Here is a 20121-nt window from a genome sequence, read left to right on the forward strand (position 1 = left end):
TCTCCTAGAGTAATGGAAGCAAAAGCAAAAATAAACAAATGGGACCTAATTAAACTTAAAAGCTTTTGCACATCATAGGAAACCATAAACAAAACAAAAAGACAATCTACAAACTAGGAGAAAATATTTGCAAACAATGCAACTGACAAGGGATTAACCTCCAAAATATACAAACAGCTCATACAGCTTAATATCAAAAAAACAAACAACCCAGTCAAAAAATGGGCAGAAGACCTAAATAGACATTTCTCCAAAGAAGACGTACAGATGGCCAACAGGCACATGAAAAGATGCTCAACATCACTAATTATCAGAGAAATGCAAATCAAAACTACAATGAGGTACCACCTCACACTGATCAGGATGGCCATCAACAAAAAGTCTACCAATAATAAATGCTGGAGAGGGTGTGGAGAAAAGGGAACCTTCCTACACTGATGGTGGGAATGTAAATTGGTGCAGCCACTATGGAAAACAGTATGGAGGTTCCTTAAAAAACTAAATGTAGAGTTACCATATGACCCAGCAATCCCATTCCTGGCATATACCCAGAAAAGATGAAAGCTCTAAGTCAAAAAGATACATGTACCCAAAAGTTCATTGCAGCACTATTTACAATAGCCAAGACATGGAAGCAACCTAAGTGTCCATCAACAGCTGAATGAATTGTATGAACTACAATACATAAAATAGATAAACAACAAGTACCCACTGTATAGCATAGGAAACTATATTCAATATCTTTCAAATAACCTATAATGGAAAAGAACCTGAAAAAGAATGAATATATTAATGTATATATTGTAAATTCATATACATATAACTGAATCACTTTGCTATACACCTGAAACACTGTAAATCAACTATATCAATTTAAAAATAAATAAATAAATAAGATCATGAAATAATTAGATGATTTACATTTTACAAAATTGACCTAACTGACTTTTACAGAAAATTACAACCAGCAACTGCAAATATACATTCTTTCCAAATATACATGGGACATTTACCAAAACTGACCATATTCTGGTCCATAAAGCAAGTCTGAAAAATGTTCAAGGATTAACATGTTAAAAGCATGCTCTGCCCATAACAAAATTAAGCTACAAATCAAGGCAACAAGAACAATAATAAAATGAACAACAACAAAATAACTAAAAAATCCACAAATGTTTAGAACTTTATCAATACTCTGGATAATCCATGAAGCAAAGAAGAAATCACAGATGTTTCTAGTTTGATTTTTAACACCTTTATATACACAAAAATTGTACATATTTAAAATGTTTAATCAAGCAGACCTGACATGTTACACACCTGTGAAATCAACACCCCCCCAAAGTTTTCTTGTGCCCCTCCCTGTCCCCTATTCCCCAGAAAACCACTGATTTGCTTTTTATCATTATAGATTAGTTTGTATTTTCTAGAATTTTGCAGAAATGGAATCATCTAAATTGCACTATTTTGTCTGGCTTCTTTCGCTCAGTATAATTATTTTTGAGTTTTATACATATTGCTGCAGGCATCAGTAGTTCATTGCTTTCTGTTTCAGCAGTATATCATTGTATGGTTATATCACATTTTATTTATCCACTGATCTGTTAACAAACATTTGAGGTTGTTTTCAGTTTTGGGCTAGTACAAATAACACTGCTATGAATATTAGTATACAAGTTTTTGGATGGACATATGCTTTCACTTCTCTTGGACAAAGGTGGCACTGAAGTATAGTGGGTAAAACTGGTCCTTTTAACATGATGCTATGTCAGTTGTCCAAATGAAAAAAGAAATAAATCTCAATCCATCCCCCACCAAACTTACATCATACACGAAAATCAATTCCAAGTACCTTGTACATCTAAATGGAAACAGTGAAAGCACAAAAGTACTAGAAGATAGCATAGGAGAATATCCTCAGGACTTTGAGTTAAGCAAAAGTTTCTTAAACAAAACACAAAAGCACTAGCCATAGAAGAAAAGAGTGATGAATTTTGCTACATTAAAATTAAAGATTTCTGCTCATCAAGAGGCACCATTAAGACAGTAAAAAAGCAAGCCACTGCATGGGACTATTTGGGGGATTACATGTATCTCACAAAGGCAGAATAAAGAACTCCTATAAATCAATCAGGAAAACAAAAAGACAATCCAATAAAAAATTGGTAAAAGGAACTTCACAAAACAGTATATTCAAATGGCCAATTAACTATTAAAAGATGGTCAACATCGGGGCTTCCCTGGTGGCGCAGTGGTTGACAGTCCACCTGCCGATGCAGGGGACACGGGTTTGTGCCCCGGTCCGGGAAGATCCCACATGCCGCGGAGCGGCTAGGCCCGTGAGCCATGGCCGCTGAGCCTGCGCGTCCGGAGCCTGTGCTCCGCAACGGGAGAGGCCACAACAGTGAGAGGTCCGCGTACCGAAAAAAAAAAAAAAAGGCCCACAATGAGATACCACCACAAACCCACTGCAATAGCTAAACAAACTGGAATACTCAACTGTTGATTGTTGATGAGGATATGGAACAAGTGGACCTCTCATAGACTGTGGTATGCATATCTGATGACCCAGCAGTTCTTCTTCTAGGTACATACTCACTAGAAATATGTTCACATGTCACCGACACAGACATGTGCCAGAATGTTCATAGGAGCCTCATTCAAAATAGCAAAAAACAAAACTAAACTGGAATCAATGTCTATCAACAGAAGAATGTAGTTTATTCACGTAACAAATACTTTAAAAGCTATTAAAATACACAGGGTACTATCACATGCAACGACATGGATGAATTTTACAAAGAAGGTTGAGATAAAAAGCTAGACTCAAAAGACGATGTACTGTACAATTCAATATATTTAAAGTGCAAAAATGCATAACACTAATAAAGGAGTTGGAAGTTAGAATTATCTTTTTCTGTGTGTATGGTAAAATATACAAAATATAAAATAAACCATTTTTAAGTGTACAGATTCCTGACATTAAGTACATTTACATTATTGTGCAACCATCACCATTATCCATCTCCAGTCTGAACTTCCATACCCATGAAACAATAACTCCCCATTCTCCCCTCCCCCACGCCCCCTGGTATATACTAATTACTTTCTGCTCTATGAATTTGACTACAGTAGGTACCTCATATGGATCACACAATATTTGCCCTTTTGTGTCTGGTTTATTTCACTTAGCATAATGTCTTCAAGGTTCTTCCATGTTTCGGCACGTATCAGAATTTCCCTCCCTTTTAGGACTGAATAATATATATGTATCACATTTTGTTTATCCAGTCATCTGTCAACGAGCATTTGAGTTGTTTCCACCTTTTGGCTATTGTGAAAAATGCTGCTACAAGCATTGGTATACAAGAATCTGTTTGAGTCCCTGATTTCAATTCTTTTAGTATATACTCAAAAGTAGAATTGCTGAATCATTTGCTAATTCAGTGTTTAATTTTGGGGGAGAACTGCCACATTTTCCCACAGTGGCTGCACTATTTTATATGCCCATTAGCAATGCACAAGGGTTCCAATTTCTCCATCCTCACCAACACTTATTTCCCAGGGTGTCTGTCTTTGTCTTGTTTTGTTTTGTTTTGATAATAGCCATCCTGATGAAAGTGAAGTGGTATCTCATTAGGGTTTTGATTTGCATTTCCTTAATGACCAGTGATGTTGAGTATCTTTTCATGCACTTATTGGCCATTTGTATATCTTCTTTAGAAGACATGTCTATTCCAGACCTTTGCCCATTTTTTAATCAAGTTGTTTTGAGTTTAGGAGTTCTTTATATATTCTGAATATTAATCCTTGATTTGGAAATATTTTCTTCCATTCTGTAAGTTGCTTTTTCATTCTCTTGACAGTGTCCTTTGATGCACAAAGGGTTTTAATTTTGATGAAGACCAATTTATTTTTTCTTTTGTTGCCTATGAAGAGTTATCATCTTTGATGATGAGAGAGGAATTAGAGGATGATCAAGAGCATGAGAGGGGCTTCTGAGGTGCTGCTAGTGTTCTACACATTTATAATTTGTGCATTTTTCTGGTTACGCATTCTGTATGTTTGTATGACTGGAAAACAGAGGTTAAAAGGATAGTCAATTTAGGGTGTTTGGTCTGGTTTAGTGATCAATTTAGACCACTCCTGTGCTAAGTCAATTGACTGCAGAAATCAGCCATTACATAGGACCAAAAATCAGTTTTACTTATATAAAATATTTATTTTTAAATGCTTATTTTCAAAATATTTAAAATTAATGTCAGATGTATTTACTTTTTTGTTTAAGTGGTAACAATATTGCTAAATTACAATAACTGACTATTCAGAATATAGCTAAGCATTGTTCTCCTAGGTTGCCAGTTTTCTAAAGTCAGAGATTGCCTCCTTCACTATTACAGTGCTTATAAGACAATTAGTTATGCACTGATATCAACTCTGAAGGGCAGTCTGGCAAAATGTATCCCAAAAAACTTTAAAATGTACTTGCTCATTAATTCATCTATTCGCGTTTTAGGAATATATCCAGAGGAATAACTGAGCAAGTAAACACAAATATATGCAGGGATATTCCCTGAAGCATTGTTTATAACAGCAGACAAATGGGGATTGGTTAAATGAAATATGGTCTATACATACTACAGAATAGTATACATCCATTGATTTTATAATTCAAATCTATATTGACATGAAAAGGTAAAAGATTTACTTACATTCTAAGTGCAGTTTAGAAAAACAATGTGTATAGTATAATCTCATATTCTAATGTGAAAGAAAAATCAGGAAAGACAGACATCAGCATCTTAGTGGGGCTGTCTCTGGCTGGTGAAATTTCAGCTCATTTTTCCCTTAATTTGCCTATTTATAATTCTAAATTTTCTACAGAGAAATGTATTATTTTGTATTAAACACATAAACACACTCAAAAAGTGGTTTTCCCTAAGGAAGTGAAAAGTGTCATCTTGGATCAGTTTTATCACAATTTAATTATTAGTGTATGAGATGGCATCTTCAGTTTTCATTAAGTAGATATGTTTACACATGCACAAGCACACACATAGGTAAATATGATGAAATGACAGTCTTCATAGCAAGCCAATATATTCCAATTTTAGATTAAAGTTTCCATGCAACCTTGCAAATAAGGGGGACTTTACCAGAGCAATTGATTCTTTTCTCTCACTGTGGGGAAGGGCTGCCATTGGTGAATCATTAAGATAGACAGTTTCTACTCTATTTAGTTTCTGCCAGAAACCAAAATCCACATTCAGCATGTTAACAAAAAAGTCCATGCAGTCTTTACCAAAATGTCAACAATATAGTATATCCCTGGGCCATATAACTACTGGATTTCATGCTGGGGGAAATGTTTCAAGAAAGGCCTGAGAACCATGCTGAGTTACGAGAAGTGCAGAGCTGCAAATGTGTTGATCTGAAAGTATGATATTGACGTCTTCAGAGAAGACACTCTCATACTCTAAAATGGGTTGAATGACAGAAGGCTCATTGGAGGCTTATGACACCGTGGCTTACACCTAGCTATCTCCTGGATGCCTCTATAAGAAAAACTTTTGAATATAACACATGATAACCTTTGTCAGTGAAGTAACTCCCACCTCAACCGCATTCTGGAATTTATCATTTCCTAGTGTGTAGATCTTACAAGTGGTATATTCTTCAGTCAAAAATATGACTCATCAACTAATAATTCTGGACTTCTCTCTGTATCACCACCCAAATGGACAAGTCTATTTACAACTACACATTTTGAAAATGAATCAGTTTTGCAAGTTCAGCTGATCTCAATATTTTTTTAATCAACCAAACTTTCCAAACTTTGGTGAATTATATTCAAACAATATAATTACATTTACAAATAATCAGAATTGTTTTTTTAGTAAATTTATTTATTTAATTTATTTTTGGCTGCATTGGATCTTCGTTGCTGCGTGCAAGCTTTCTCTAGTTGTGGTGAGCGGGGGCTACTCTTCGTTGTGGTGCATGGGCTTCTCATTGCGGTGGCTTCTCTTCTTGTGGAGCACAGGTTCAGTAGTTGTGGCGCACGGGCTTAGTTGCTCCATGGCATGTGGGATCTTCCTGGACCAGGGCTTGAACCCTTGTCCCCTGCATTGTCAGGCGGATTCTTAACCACTACGCCACCAGAGACGCCCGTTTTGATTTTTATTTACAAAAATCCAGAAAATGAACTGAAGACTGGCCTTGTGAATTGAACCCTGTTCTGCTATCAATGCCTTGTACCAGGTTCCAAGGTGAGCAGCGCAATGCTGCAACTTTGATCAGAGACTAGCAAAGGGCATTTCAAGAAAGCTCCCAGTAAAAGGGATTTGGGGAACACTATAAACAACTCATATCCCCATAGGAATTCATGTTGCAAATTAACACATTAAAGACTCTGTGAACCCAGAAATAAACTTTTAAAACTTTGCTTCATCTGGTGTTCTCATATCTACTAAAAATCCATATTTGATAAACACCACCTAAGCATAAAGGAGGTATCTGGAATACTGTGCAATAGAGATATAATGTAAGCCATATATGTAATTTTAAATTTTCTTATAGCCATGTAAATATAAATTAAAAGAGCTGAAATTAATTTTATTAATATATTTCATTTAACTCAATTTATCCAAAATATTTTCCAACATATAATCAATATAAAATTATTAAAGAAATTTTTTTTTGTAATAAACCTTTAAAATTCAGTGTTTATTTTACACTTACGGAACAGTTCAATTCAGACTAGCTGGGTTTCAGGGGCTCGATAGCTACAGGTAACTAGTGGCTACCTAACTGAACATTGCACATGTAGAAGATTAATGATGATATGAATTTAAATGTTTAAAATATTATAATATTTAACAAATTTATTTTTAAAACAGATAATCAACAAATGATGTACAGGATTATTATATATTAACAATGACTATTTAGACAATGGTACTAGTTTGAAATGTAATTCTACTTTACAAGTGGAATCAGAATTGTCTATGTCCAGTGACTTTTTCTTTTGCTTTTAATAACACCTTTATTGGAGTATAATTGCTCTACAATGGTGTGTTAGTTTCTGCTGTATAACAAAGTGAATCAGCTATACATACATATATATCCCTGTATCTCCCTCCTCTTGTGTCTCCCTCCCACCCTACCTATCCTACCCCTATAGGTGGTCACAAAGCACTGAGCTGATCTCCCTGTGCTATGCGGCTGCTTCCCACTAGCTATCTATTTTACATTTGGTAGTATATATATGTCCACGCCACTCTCTCACTTTGTCCCAGCTTACCCTTACCCCTCCCCGTGTCCTCAAGTCCATTCTCTACATCTGCGTCTTCATTCCTGTCCTGGCCCTAGGTTCTTCAGAACCATTTTTTTTTTTACATTCCATATATATGTGTTAGCGTACGGTATATATTTTTCTCTTTCTGACTTACTTCACTCTGTATGACAGACTCTAGGTCCATCCACCTCACTACAAATAACTCAATTTCATTTCTTTTTATGGCTGAGTAATATTCCAATGTATATATGTGCCACATCTTCTTAATCCATTCATCTGTCAGTGGACACTTAGGTTGCTTCCATGTCCTTGTTATTGTAAATAGAGCTGCAATGAACATTGTGGTACATGACTCTTTTTGAATTACTGTTTTCTCAGTGTATATGCCCAGGAGTGGGATTGCTGGGTCGTATGGTAGTTCTATTTCGAGATTTTTTAAGGAACCTCCATACTGTTCTCCATAATGGCTGTATCAATTTACATTCCCACCAACAGTGCAAGAGGGTTCCCTTTTCTCCACACCCTCTCCAGCACTTACTGTCTGTAGATTTTTGATGATGGCCATTCTGACTGGTGTGAGGTGATACCTCATTGTAGTTTTGATTTGCATTTCTCTAACGATTAGTGATGTTGAGCATCCTTTCATGTGTTTGTTGGCAATCTGTACATCTTCTTTGGAGAAATGTCTATTTAGGTCTTCTGCTCATTTATGGATTGGGTTGTCTGTTTTTTTGATGTTGACCTACATGAGCTGATTGTAAATACTGGAGATTAATTCTTTGTTACTCGCTTCGTTTGCAAATATTTCCTCCCACTCTGAGGGTTGTCTTTTCATCTTGTTTATGGTTTTCTTTGCTGTGCAAAAGCTTTAAAGTTTCATTAGCTACCATTTGTTTATCATTGTTTTTATTTCCATTTCTTTAGGAGGTGGGTCAAAAAGGATCTTGTGATTTATGTCATAGAGTGTTCTGCCTATGTTTTCCTCTAAGAGTTTGATAGTGTCTGGTCTTACATTTAGGTCTTTAATCGATTTTGAGTATATTTTTGTGTATGGTGTCAGGGAGTGTTCTAATCTCATTCTTTAACATGTAGCTGTCCAGTTTTCCCAGCACCACTTATTGAAGAGGTTGTCTTTTCTCCATCATATACTCTTGCCTCCTTTATCAAAAATAATGTGACCATATGTGTGTGGGTTTATCTCTGGGCTTTCTATCCTGTTCCATTGACCTATATTTCTGTTTTTGTGCCAGTACCATACTGTCTTGATTACTGTAGCTTTGTAGTACAGTCTGAAGTCTGGGAGCCTGATTCCTCCATCTCCGTTTTTCTTTCTCAAGATGGTTTTCACTATTCGGGGTCGCTTGTGTTTCCATACAAACTGTGAAATTTTTTATTCTAGTTCTGTGAAAAATGCCATTGGTAGTTTGATAGGGATTGCACTGAATGTGTACATTGCTTTGGGTAGTATAGTCATTTTCACAGTGTTGATTCTTCCAATCCAAGAACATGGTATATTTCTCCAGCTGTTTGTATCATCTTTAATTTCTTTCATCAGTGTCTTATAGTTTTCTGCATACAGGTCTTTTGGCTCCTTAGGTAGGTTTATTCGTAGGTATTTTATTCTTTTTGTTGTAATGGTAAATGGGAGTGTTTCCTTAATTTCTCTTTCAGATTTTTCATCATTAGTGAATAGGAATGCAAGAGATTTCTGTGCATTAATTTTGTATCCTGCTACTTTACCAAATTCATTGATTAGCTCTAGTAGTTTTCTGGTAGCATCTTTAGGATTCTCTATATATAGTAACATGTCATCTGCAAACAGTGACAACTTACTTCTTCTTTTCCGATTTGGATTCCTTTTATTTCTTTTTCTTCTCTGATTGCTGTGGCTAAAACTTCAAAAACTATGTTGAATAACAGTGGTGAGAGTGGGCAGCCTTGTCTTGTTCCTGATCTTAGTGGAAATGGTTTCAGTTTTTCACCATTGAGGATGATGTTGGCTGTGGGTTTGTCATATATGGCCTTTATTATGTTGAGGTAAGTACCCTCTATGCCTACTTTCTGGAGGGTTTTTATCATAAATGGGTGCTGAATTTTGTCAAAAGCTTTTTCTACATCTATTGAGATGATCATATGTTTTTCCTCCATCATTTTGTTAATATGGTGTATCACGTTGATTGATTTGCGTATATTGAAGAATCCTTACATTCATGGGATAAACCCCACTTGATCATAGTGTATGATCCTTTTAATGTGCTGTGGATTCCGTTTGCTAGTACTTGGTTGTGGATTTTTGCATCTATGCTCATCAGTGATATTGGCCTGTAGTTTTCTCTGTGACACCTTTGTCTGGTTTTGGTATCAGGGTGATAGTGGCCTCATAGAATGAGTTTGATAGTGTTCCTCCCTCTGCTATATTTTGGAAGAGTTTGAGAAGCATAGGTGTTAGCTCTTCTCTAAATGTCTGATAGAATTCTCCTGTGAAGCCGTCTGGTCCTGGGCTTTTGTTTGTTGGAAGATTTTTAATCACAGTCTCAATTTACAGTGCTTGCGATTGGTCTGTTTATATTTTCTATTTCTTCTTGGTTCAGTCTTGGAAGGTTGTGCTTTTCTGAGAATTTGTCCATTTCTTCCAGGTTGTCCATTTTATTGGCATAGAGTTGCTTCTAGTAATCTCTCATGATCCTTTGTATTTCTGTAGTGTCAGTTGTTACTTCTCCTTTTTCATTTCTAATTCTATTGATTTGAGTCTTCTCACTTTTTTTCTTGATGAGTCTGGCTAATGGTTTATCCATTTTGTGTCTCTTCATAAAGAACCAGCTTTTAGTTTTATTGATCTTTGATATCATTTCCTTCATTTTTTTTCCATTTATTTCTGATGTGATCTTTATGATTTCTTTCCTTCTGCTAACTTTGGGGTTTTTTTTGTTCTTCTTTCTCTAATTGCTTTAGGTGTAAGGTTAGGCTGTTTATTTGAGATGATTCTTGTTTCTTGAGGTAGGATTTTATTGCTATAAACTTCCTTCTTAGAACTGCTTTTGCTGCATCCCATAGGTTTTGGATTATCTTGTTTTCACTGTCATTTGTTTCTAGGTATTTTTTGAATTCCTCTTTGATTTCTTCAGTGATCTCTTGGTTATTTAATAGTGTATTGTTTACTCTTTATGTGTTTTTATTTTTTACACCTTTTTTCCAGTTTTTGATACCTAGTCTCATAGCATTGTGGTCCAAAAAGTTACTTGATATGATTTCAATTTTCTTAAATTTACCAAGGCTTGTTTTCTGACCCAAGATATGATCTGTCCTGGAGAATGTTCCATGAGCACTTGAGAAGAAAGGGTATTCTGTTGTTTTTGGATGGAATGTCCTATAAATATCAATTAAGTCCATCTTGTTTAATGCAGTATTTAAAGCTTGTGTTTCCTCATTCATTTTCATTTTGCATGATTCTACTACAAATATATATATATATATATATATTATCCGTATCCTTTCTAAAAAGCTAATTTTCTGAAACTATACTTTATCTTTTGAATTTCAAGCCTATTTAAAACTATAAACAATTTGAAAATAAATAATAATTAAACAATGCAGAATTAAGTAAGTGTTAAATAATAGTACGAGCAGCATGATACACAAACATAAGAAAATAAAGGTTAATTTGATGGGATGAAGCTTCTTTCTGGGATCAGCCCTTTGCTTGTAATGTCAGGTATGTTTCATATGGTCACAGACAGAATCACAATTGAAGATGTGAAGGGAATCAGAAGCTAGCCTCTATCCCTAATCTGCCTTGCAACTGCTCACTATCCCTACTTGGTCTGAAATGCCTACAATAATCGGCAGCTATACACAAATTGGCAGCTATAAAACCATCCAATAAATTTCCCCATCTCATTGAGACAGGCTGGGATCTGGGACCTGGGATCCTTTACTGCAGTGCGTGCACGTGGGCAAACGACAAGCGTCTCCTCGAGCAACAAAATACGAAGAAACTATAAGGGACTAAAAATAACTATTGATACGTATGCAGCTGGGGCAAATTATGGACAACAAGATACTAAAAGGCCAAAACCCAACTGCCACTTCTGAGATACTGGGATCAAGAGCAGGGTACTGTGTATGATCCATGCACACAGCACCACCAAGAAAGTGGGCAGCCCACATAAGCCACCCCTCTGGCCCAACCCACCATTCCACCCTTACCCTCACCCCACTTAAGGGACCAACCACCCCTTCTCGGGTAGCAAGCAAGGGAAGCTATTATTTGTTTTTGCTCCCTCGTGCTGGAGTCCCATAAAGCCTTGCCTAAGTTCCTCGTCTGGCCTCTTGTCAATTTCTGTTGATTAAAGAGTGCAAGAACCCAGGTTGGTAACATCATCATCAGGGAAATAATGAACAACTTGAACAAATGTCTTGCCAAAATAATCACCATACCTCATATTTCAGAAAGTATTTGCACCCAAAGAAAAACGTATTTAAGCAACATTCATTCATTCAATGGGCATTTATTGAGCCAGGGCATTGTTTAAAATGGTAGGGATACAGTGAAAGTCAACACACGTGTGATTTTTCAACCCCATGGAATTTGTATTCCAGTGGGAAAGGGGCCAGACAGTAAACAAACAAGGTCATTACAATATAATTTTTTATATATCAATAAATGTCTTAAATATAAACAATAATATAATCTTTTATGGAGATTACCTAGGTAGCTATTTTAGAGCAGGTGCTTAGGAACTGTCTTTCTGAAGAGGTGGCTGTGTGTAAGCAGCCCCAAATGATGAGGCTCTACACTGCCTATGGCATTTCCTTAGCCCACTGGTCTAATGAAAAATCAAAAGATAAAACAATACTAATTTGGCCTGACTTGAAAAACCTACGTTAAGAATGAGTCATCACAACTTTTCTTCCAATTATTCACAGTCATTTTTAATTACTTCAGATCCAGGTCAAGCTTATTAGCCAACTGGTTTTTATTTTTAAATCCTCTCCTTTTGAAAACTGGGACACTAACCTCTCTCTAGGATTCTGGAAATTCTCCCACACTCCATGATTTCTCAAACATTATTACCTATAACCACAGTTCTTTGATCAGGGTCATGAAACAGAAGCTGCCTTTTGATCTGGGCTTTTATAAATGCCCCTGCACTCTTCTCCAAATTTCTCTTGGACTTTAATTTTTTTCTTTTTTTTCTTTTTTTTTTTACTGTGTTCTACTCTATCCTTCTTGCTTGAAAATCATTCTTAATGGATTTTTTTTTACTGTGTTTTAGTCTATCCTTCTTGCCTGAAGACCATTCTTCATGGAAAAAAAAAAGTGAATCAAAGCAAAATCAAAGTCCTTCTAAGAAATAAGCTCTCATTTGTTCTCTTCTATGAGATTTTTTTTTTTTTATCTTTTGAGGCAAGTTCGATATCTCTTCAACTCTGATAATCTGCATAAACAGATCATTCATTGTCAGATCACCGTTTATTATGATCACACACACACACACACATACGTGCATACAGACACGCACATACCCCAAACCGATTTCAAAAAAATAAAATTCATCAAAGAGGGAAGCCAATATAGCTAAAGTTTTATTCACTCCAGTGGCCTTGTATGACTTTTCCCTAATTACAACAAAATGCCTAGTGGGCACAATATGCCTCCAGAAATATTTTTATTCTTTTTTTTGAGCATGAGTTTTGTTAGTTGAAACAAAGCACTATGATCTTTCTGTGTCTCTCTGGAGCTTTCTTTCTTTCTGGCTTGATACTTTATTAAGATAAAAGGTGAACAGATTTTCCTTCATTTCTCCTTCTTACAAAAGTTCATAAGATGTGCCCAAAGGATAATATATTTGGCCTTAGGGAAGTGGCTGGGCCTTAAGCATCTGCACCCTTTCTTGTTGGCTTTCTCTGGGTCGTTAAAGATGAGTGCTTGAGTACCGGAAAGGCAAAAAAAACTCACATGAAAATAGGCTTTTTAAAAATTGAGCTAAAATTAACTGAAGGGACCATCTGAACAGACCATCAGAAAATATAAAGCTGCCTTTTTCTCATGATCTCTCAGCTGGAAGAAAGAATTTCAGCAGAAAGAACAACAGAGCTACCCATTCCACCTCGGAGAATTTATCCCCTAAAGCCAGGTGTGAAAGTACAGACCAAAGACTTATCTTCCCACTCTGCTTACTGGCCAGTTTGCTAGTCACCAAGGTTCATGTTCTCTATTCTCTCTCTCTCTCTCTCTCTCTTTTTGATACCAGTAATTTTCAAGGCTCTAAAATATCCAGAGAGGGGGGCTTCCCTGGTGGCACAGTGGTTAAGAATCCGCCTGCCAATGCAGGAGGCACGGGTTCGAGACCTGGTCCGGGAAGATCCCATGTGCCACAGAGCAACAAAGCCCGTGCACCACAACTACTGAGCCTGCGCTCTAGAGCCTGCGAGCCACAACTACTGAGCCCACGTGCCACAACTACTGAAGCCCGTGAGCCTAGAGCCCATGCTCCGCAACAAGAGAAGCCACTGCAATGAGGACCCCACGCACCGCAACGAAGAGTAGCCCCCACTCACCGCAACTAGAGAAAGCCCACATGCAGCAATGAAGACGCAACACAGCCAAAAATAAGTTAATAAATAAATAAATTCACAAAAAATAAATAAATAAAATAAAATATCCAGAAGAAAGAAAAATCTCTAAGCACTTTGATTCACCATACCAAAAGCTGGCAGATGAAACGGCACAAAATTTTACTTAGAACTGATCAAAAATTTAATACAAACCTCAAATAAGAATAGCTAACACCATTTATTGACATCTTTCTCTGGAAATGTCTTATCAAATAGAGATGCTATATAGTAAAATAAATTGTCCTTTTAGCTTTATTTCATTGGGAAATAAATTTCTCTTTTCAAATTTTTCTCTCATCAAAATGGTTTCTTTCTTCTTTTTACCATGCTTGTTTCCTTCTTTTCTTTCTTTCATTTTGGTTTTCCTTGTGAGGACAACCTACCTACACTGGTCAGGCACCACACAAAAGCAAAGGGTCACCAGTTAATCAAACTTGAAAGCCCTGACATCCTTCATCTCCTAAGAAACCATATTTATTTTTCCTAATCCAGATTTAGATTCCACTAAAACACTCCTGTGTATTTCAGGGAAGAGAATATAAATGTCAAAGTTAAGGTCTTCAAGGAAAAAGAAAAAGAAACATTCCCAAATTAAAAAATGATCAAAAGTTTGGAGGAAAAATAAATGACTGGGATAAGAAAAGATATCGCAAGGATCCTAATTCAGAAAATTCTCAGAAGATTAGAGTCTACACAAGCCTCTCATTGTAAAATAAAGCAATGTGCTTTGTTCAGAGGTATAGAATTAGCCTTTAAATTATATTACAATGCATTTAAATAAAAGGACATAAATATAGACTTTTATTTCTGTTTTAGTGAAAAAGTCATTAAAATTACACTTTATTTTCAAAATTATCACAGTTGCAGGACAATTTAGGGACCATGTTATATTTTGGATAATGTGTCTTTCTCTCAGGATATAATATCTTGTGGATTGGGTCATATTTATTCCTGTACTTAATCTTAGCACCTGGAAAAGTATCTGGTAATACAACAGAAAAACAGCAAATATTTAATTGTGTTTAAGTTGTGATACCTCTACTTAAAGACTCTTCTCTTTTTTTTTTTTTTTTTTGCGGTATGCGGGCCTCTCACTGTTGTGGCCTCTCCCGTTGCGGAACACAGGCTCCGGACGCGCAGGCCCAGCGGCCACGGCTCACAGGCCCAGACGCTCCGCGGCATGCGGGATCCTCCCGGACCGGGGCACGAACCCGTGTTCCCTGCATCGGCAGGCGGACTCTCAACCACTGCGCCACCAGGGAAGCCCAGACTCTTCTCTTTAAATGTTATCTGGCTGCTAGGTATATCCTTGAGGATAGAAATAGGGGTGGGGGTAGAAGGTGACCCTGTTCTTTAACCTTAAACTTAAGTGGTTCATAGCTCCATTGCAGGCATGGTGAAAAACTCAGTACTCCTTCCTACTCTGATTTTCAATACCCTCAATTCTTCTGGACTGAGTCGTGGTCTCATCTTGTGACTGCTCTGACTCTATATTAACCCGGGGGAAACACAGCCAGTTTTTTTTTTGGATTTCCCCAAAATTCTACCTGGAATAGGCATTTGTGTATAACACTTCTAATATTCAAAAGTAACAATGGAGAGAGACTGCATCACATCACAGCAAACAAATTAAAACTCAAGCCTAAACACACTCCAAGCCTTTCCAACCTCTGGACTATTTCTATGGCTACCTCTTTTCTTTAGATGCCTCCTCTTCTTCACACTCTCCTTATCACTCCTCCTCTGAAACCCCTCATGTCCTCTCTGGCTGTACCACCACCGCCACCGCCACCGCCTTTTAGGAAACTCAAAATTCCTATACATTGTCTAATGCAGAACAATGCACCCCTTTCTTTTTCTGCCTTCTTAATTTAGACCTGTAATTGTCCAGTACAGTAGACACTCGCCACAAATGCCCAAAGACCATTTGAAATGTGGCAAATCCAAATTAAGATGTGCTGTAAGTGTAAAACACACACCCGATTTTGAAGACCTAGTATTTTTTAAAAGATTTATTAATAAAATATCTTATTAAAAATTTTATATTGATTATACATTGAAATTATAATATTATAGATATACTGAGTTAAATAAAGTTATATTAAAACATATCCACTTCTTTTAATGCCTTTTAATGACTACTAGAAAATTTTAAATTACATATGTGACTCATATCCTAGTTCTACTGGACAGTGCTGTTCTAGACCCTAGGGTTTCACTCCTCCACAGCAACACAGGCTCATTAAAATGGTTACATTAACCCCAGAGATGAACTATGCGAGTCCAAAAGAAAGGTTATAGCCAGTGTTTGCTTTGAATTATCTCCTTTCTCCCATAGAATATTTCAACAAATACCCTAATTTTCAAACAGTGCTACAGTGGATTCTGATATTAAATGCCAATTCCCACTCAGAAATTGCTGAAAATACTCAACTAAATGTGATTAAGAGAACTGCCTTGGTTTTGGTTCAAATGTGGTTTCTTTGGTTTAGACAGGTATTTTAGTGCTGTGGCAAAAAACCATGCTTCGGAGTCAGACAGACTTTTATTCCAGTCTCAACTACCTGAGCAGGGCTGATTTATCCCCTAAGCATGATAGGTTCAGTGCCTAGAGCCCACAATACTTTTAGGAGTCCACAGAAATGTTTTATTTTAATTTCTTTTAAAATAAGGGGGAAATTAATATAATAATAATGAGTAAAGCTTGGGTTATTTCCATATTTGTGCCAATATATTCATAAAATATAATTTTAAACATTTTTTATGGAGGAAAAGGCCCACGAAAGCAGAAGTGCACAGGGCGCATGAAAGTCATGATGTGGCCCCAGAGCAGAGTGGCCTTGGATGAGTATTTTTAATCCCTCTGAGTATTGGCTTCAGAATCCATGAAATGAAGATAGTGATGGAACTTATGTCACTGATGAGGAATACATATATTCTCCAATATCTGTTTCCCTTTTCTTCTGAGTACTTGGGAGGATTACACTTTACCTTCTTGTAGTTACTCATGAATGTGTGGCTTGCTCTGGCCAATAAAATGTGAGCAGCTTTGACATGTATTGCTTCCAGAAAGAAGCATTTAATGGCTTATGTTTGGCTCTCCACCTCTCTCTCTTCCCCAGCCTTGGTGGCCATAGTAGGATGCAATGATATGCAAATGTGATATGATTAAAGCAGGTTGGAATTTTGAGCTCAAACAAAGGACAGCAGCTCCAGAGAGCTTTCCTGAGCCTCCAGTGGACTTTACATAAGCAAGAAATAAACATACAATTGCTAAACCATTGGGATTTGGGGATTATTTATTACTGTAGCATAATTCAGATGAACCTAGCTGATATAATAGGGCTGTAGTGATGATTAAGTAAGATTATATACATTAAAAGCTCTTACATTATCATCGTCAGGTGGTACCTAATAATATGGTACAAAATGATAATAATTAAGTACTTTGCACACAGAGTTCAATAAATGATTGCCTTCATTATTGTTGTTATTGTTTTTGATTAAGTCCTGCTGCTCCCTCTTCCATGCCTCAGGATGCTCTTAACCCACTCTAGTTTCCATTGTCAGGAAATTTATTACTATTGCAGAAATGTTTCAACCTCTTAGGTACAGAATATGTGTCAAATAGTGTATTTAAGTAAGTGTGGCTTTGGTCCAAGGTAGCCTGCCAAATGCCAGCTGGAAACATCACCCTCTATTTATGAACCGGGGCAGGTCCCCTCTCTCTCTCTCTGTCTTGGATATATTTCTCTTGCCACTGAATCTGCCTCTGAGTTTTCTACCTTTATTCCTTGCCTTGTGATAATGGAATGTTTCCTCCCTTACTTTTTGACAAAGAGTAACTGCCAGGTAGAATCTAAGTTGAAAAGTATATATTAGGCACAAAAGAAGATTCTATGACATTTCTTGCAAGAGCTCAGGAGTTTTAATTTAACTATTTTATACCCACTGTCATATGGTGTGTGGATGCTCACTATAAGAGAGATGGTGATGATGTCAAGAGGGAAGGAAAAAGGAAGGAATTACAAGTGGGAAAGAGAAATTACATTTTTTGTACTTATTAGTCCCTTTGATAGGCACTGTCTATACATTACCTACTTCTGAATAAAGGACTTTGAGGGGCAACTCTAGAAAGTTCCTCAGAACAGCTGGTTAGGTCTCTAAATACCATACAATTAAAACAAAGAAATGGGAAAGAGCCATTTGTCAGTAGTGTCAAAAGTTACATGTGCCACATGAGGATTTGGAGAAATTGGAACCCTTGTGCATTGCTGATGGGAATGCAAAATGGGACAGCCACTATGGAAAACAGTATGGCAGTTCTCCCCAAAATTTAAATAGTAAATCACCATATGATCCAGCAATTCCACTTTCGGATATACACTACAAGAACTGAAAGCAGGGACTCAAACAGATACTTGTACACCAATGTTTATCGCAGGATTATTCATAATAGCCAAAAGGTGGAAACAACTCAAATTCTCATAGACAGATGAATAGGTAAACAAAATGTGGTACATGCATATTATTCAGCCCTAGAAAGGAGGGCAATTATGGTACATGCTACAACATGGATGAACCTTGAAGACATTATCCTAAGTGAAATAAATAAGCCAGTCACAAAAAGACAAATATTGTATGATTCCACTCAAATGAGGCACCTAGAATAGTCAAATTCATAAAAACCCTGTTGGTTTCCAGGGGCTAGTGGGAGGAGGGAGTGAAGAGTAGTTTAATGGGTATAGAGTCTTAGTTTTGTAAGATAAACAAGTTTTGGAGATGGGTAGTGGTAATGGCGGCACAACGGGAGTGTACTTAATGCCACTAAACTGTACACTTAAAGATGGTGTAAATGGTAATTTTTATGTTGTGTACCTTATTTTTTTTTTTTTTTTTTTTTTTGCGGCACGCGGGCCTCTCACTGTTGTGGCCTCTCCCGTTGCGGAGCACAGGCTCCGGACACGCAGGCTCAGCGGTCATGGCTCATGGGCCCAGCCGCTCCACGGCATGTGGGATCCTCCTGGACTGGGGCACGAACCCGTGTCCCCTGCATCGGCAGGCGGACTCTCAACCACTGCGCCACCAGGGAAGCCCTGTTGTGTACATTTTACCACAATTTTTAACAAGACAAGAAAAATTCCACGTGCCACAGACAATGCATATTGAGCTCTACAAGAAGGATCTGCCTGTGGGAGTTCTGTGCTCTTTCCCTCTGATGTAAGCGGAGCAGCAGTCATGAGGAAAGGATGAAGATGTAGATGACACCAGTTAAAGCAGAGCAGCCAAGCAATTCAGTCGAAAGTATTTTGACATTTAATTTAACTGCAATTTCCCAAGCATGCGATGCTTTCTTCCTTTAGGGAGAACAGACAGATTCCATTGCCTTGACTGTTCTGTCCAGTAGAGTTTGTGAGTTCTTTCCAGCATCACTTCAGAAAGGAGATACAGATGGCAGCATTTCTTTTTTCCTTGTCTTCATCACCTTGCCAATAAATGCAGCTGCCTTTCCAAAGCGCCCCTGTTGCACATGTCATGCTTTTCCTTCTCCCCTCTCCTTTTATTAATTTTTCTGTTTGAGACATATGGAGAGACATGTGTCGGTGCAGGCACAGTTTCCTGTGCCACTGCCAAAGTTCAGGGCAGCTCTGAAACTTAGGGAATTGATCTTAGACCTGTAAAACTGATTAAGAGGCGAGGAGGACGTCTGAAATGCTAAATAAGAAATGGTATGTGACCAAACTGTAGCCTTTTAAAACCAGGAAATAACTCAGGCCCTGCTGGCAAAGATACCACATGTTAATCCATGTCACCCAGCCTTAAAAATATCACAAGGCTGTTCACTGCAGCACTGGCTGTATTGAGAGGAGGAAGGGGTGACCAAAAAAGTGTCAATCAATGAGAGACACATTAAATATATTATGGAACATCCAAAACAAGCTACTGCTAGCAAGCTACCCTTTTGTGAGTTAGGAAAAGTGCATCCTCTGGTGGCAGACCAGTAGCAAAACAGCAGACCATTCCACCACCACCACCACTCCACTGCCCCCATCCCCCACCCCAGACCTCCACTTGCATCCTTGGGTAAAACAATTAGATAGAGATGTCCCTGCCCCTCAGGTCTCACCGCTCATGCCAGTGATGCACAGACCGGATTTCAGCCTCCAGGATACAATTTGCTCACAACCTGAAATGCATGGAGCCAT

Source organism: Orcinus orca, chromosome 10, assembly GCF_937001465.1.
Source record: "Orcinus orca chromosome 10, mOrcOrc1.1, whole genome shotgun sequence".
Taxonomy (NCBI): domain Eukaryota; kingdom Metazoa; phylum Chordata; class Mammalia; order Artiodactyla; family Delphinidae; genus Orcinus; species Orcinus orca.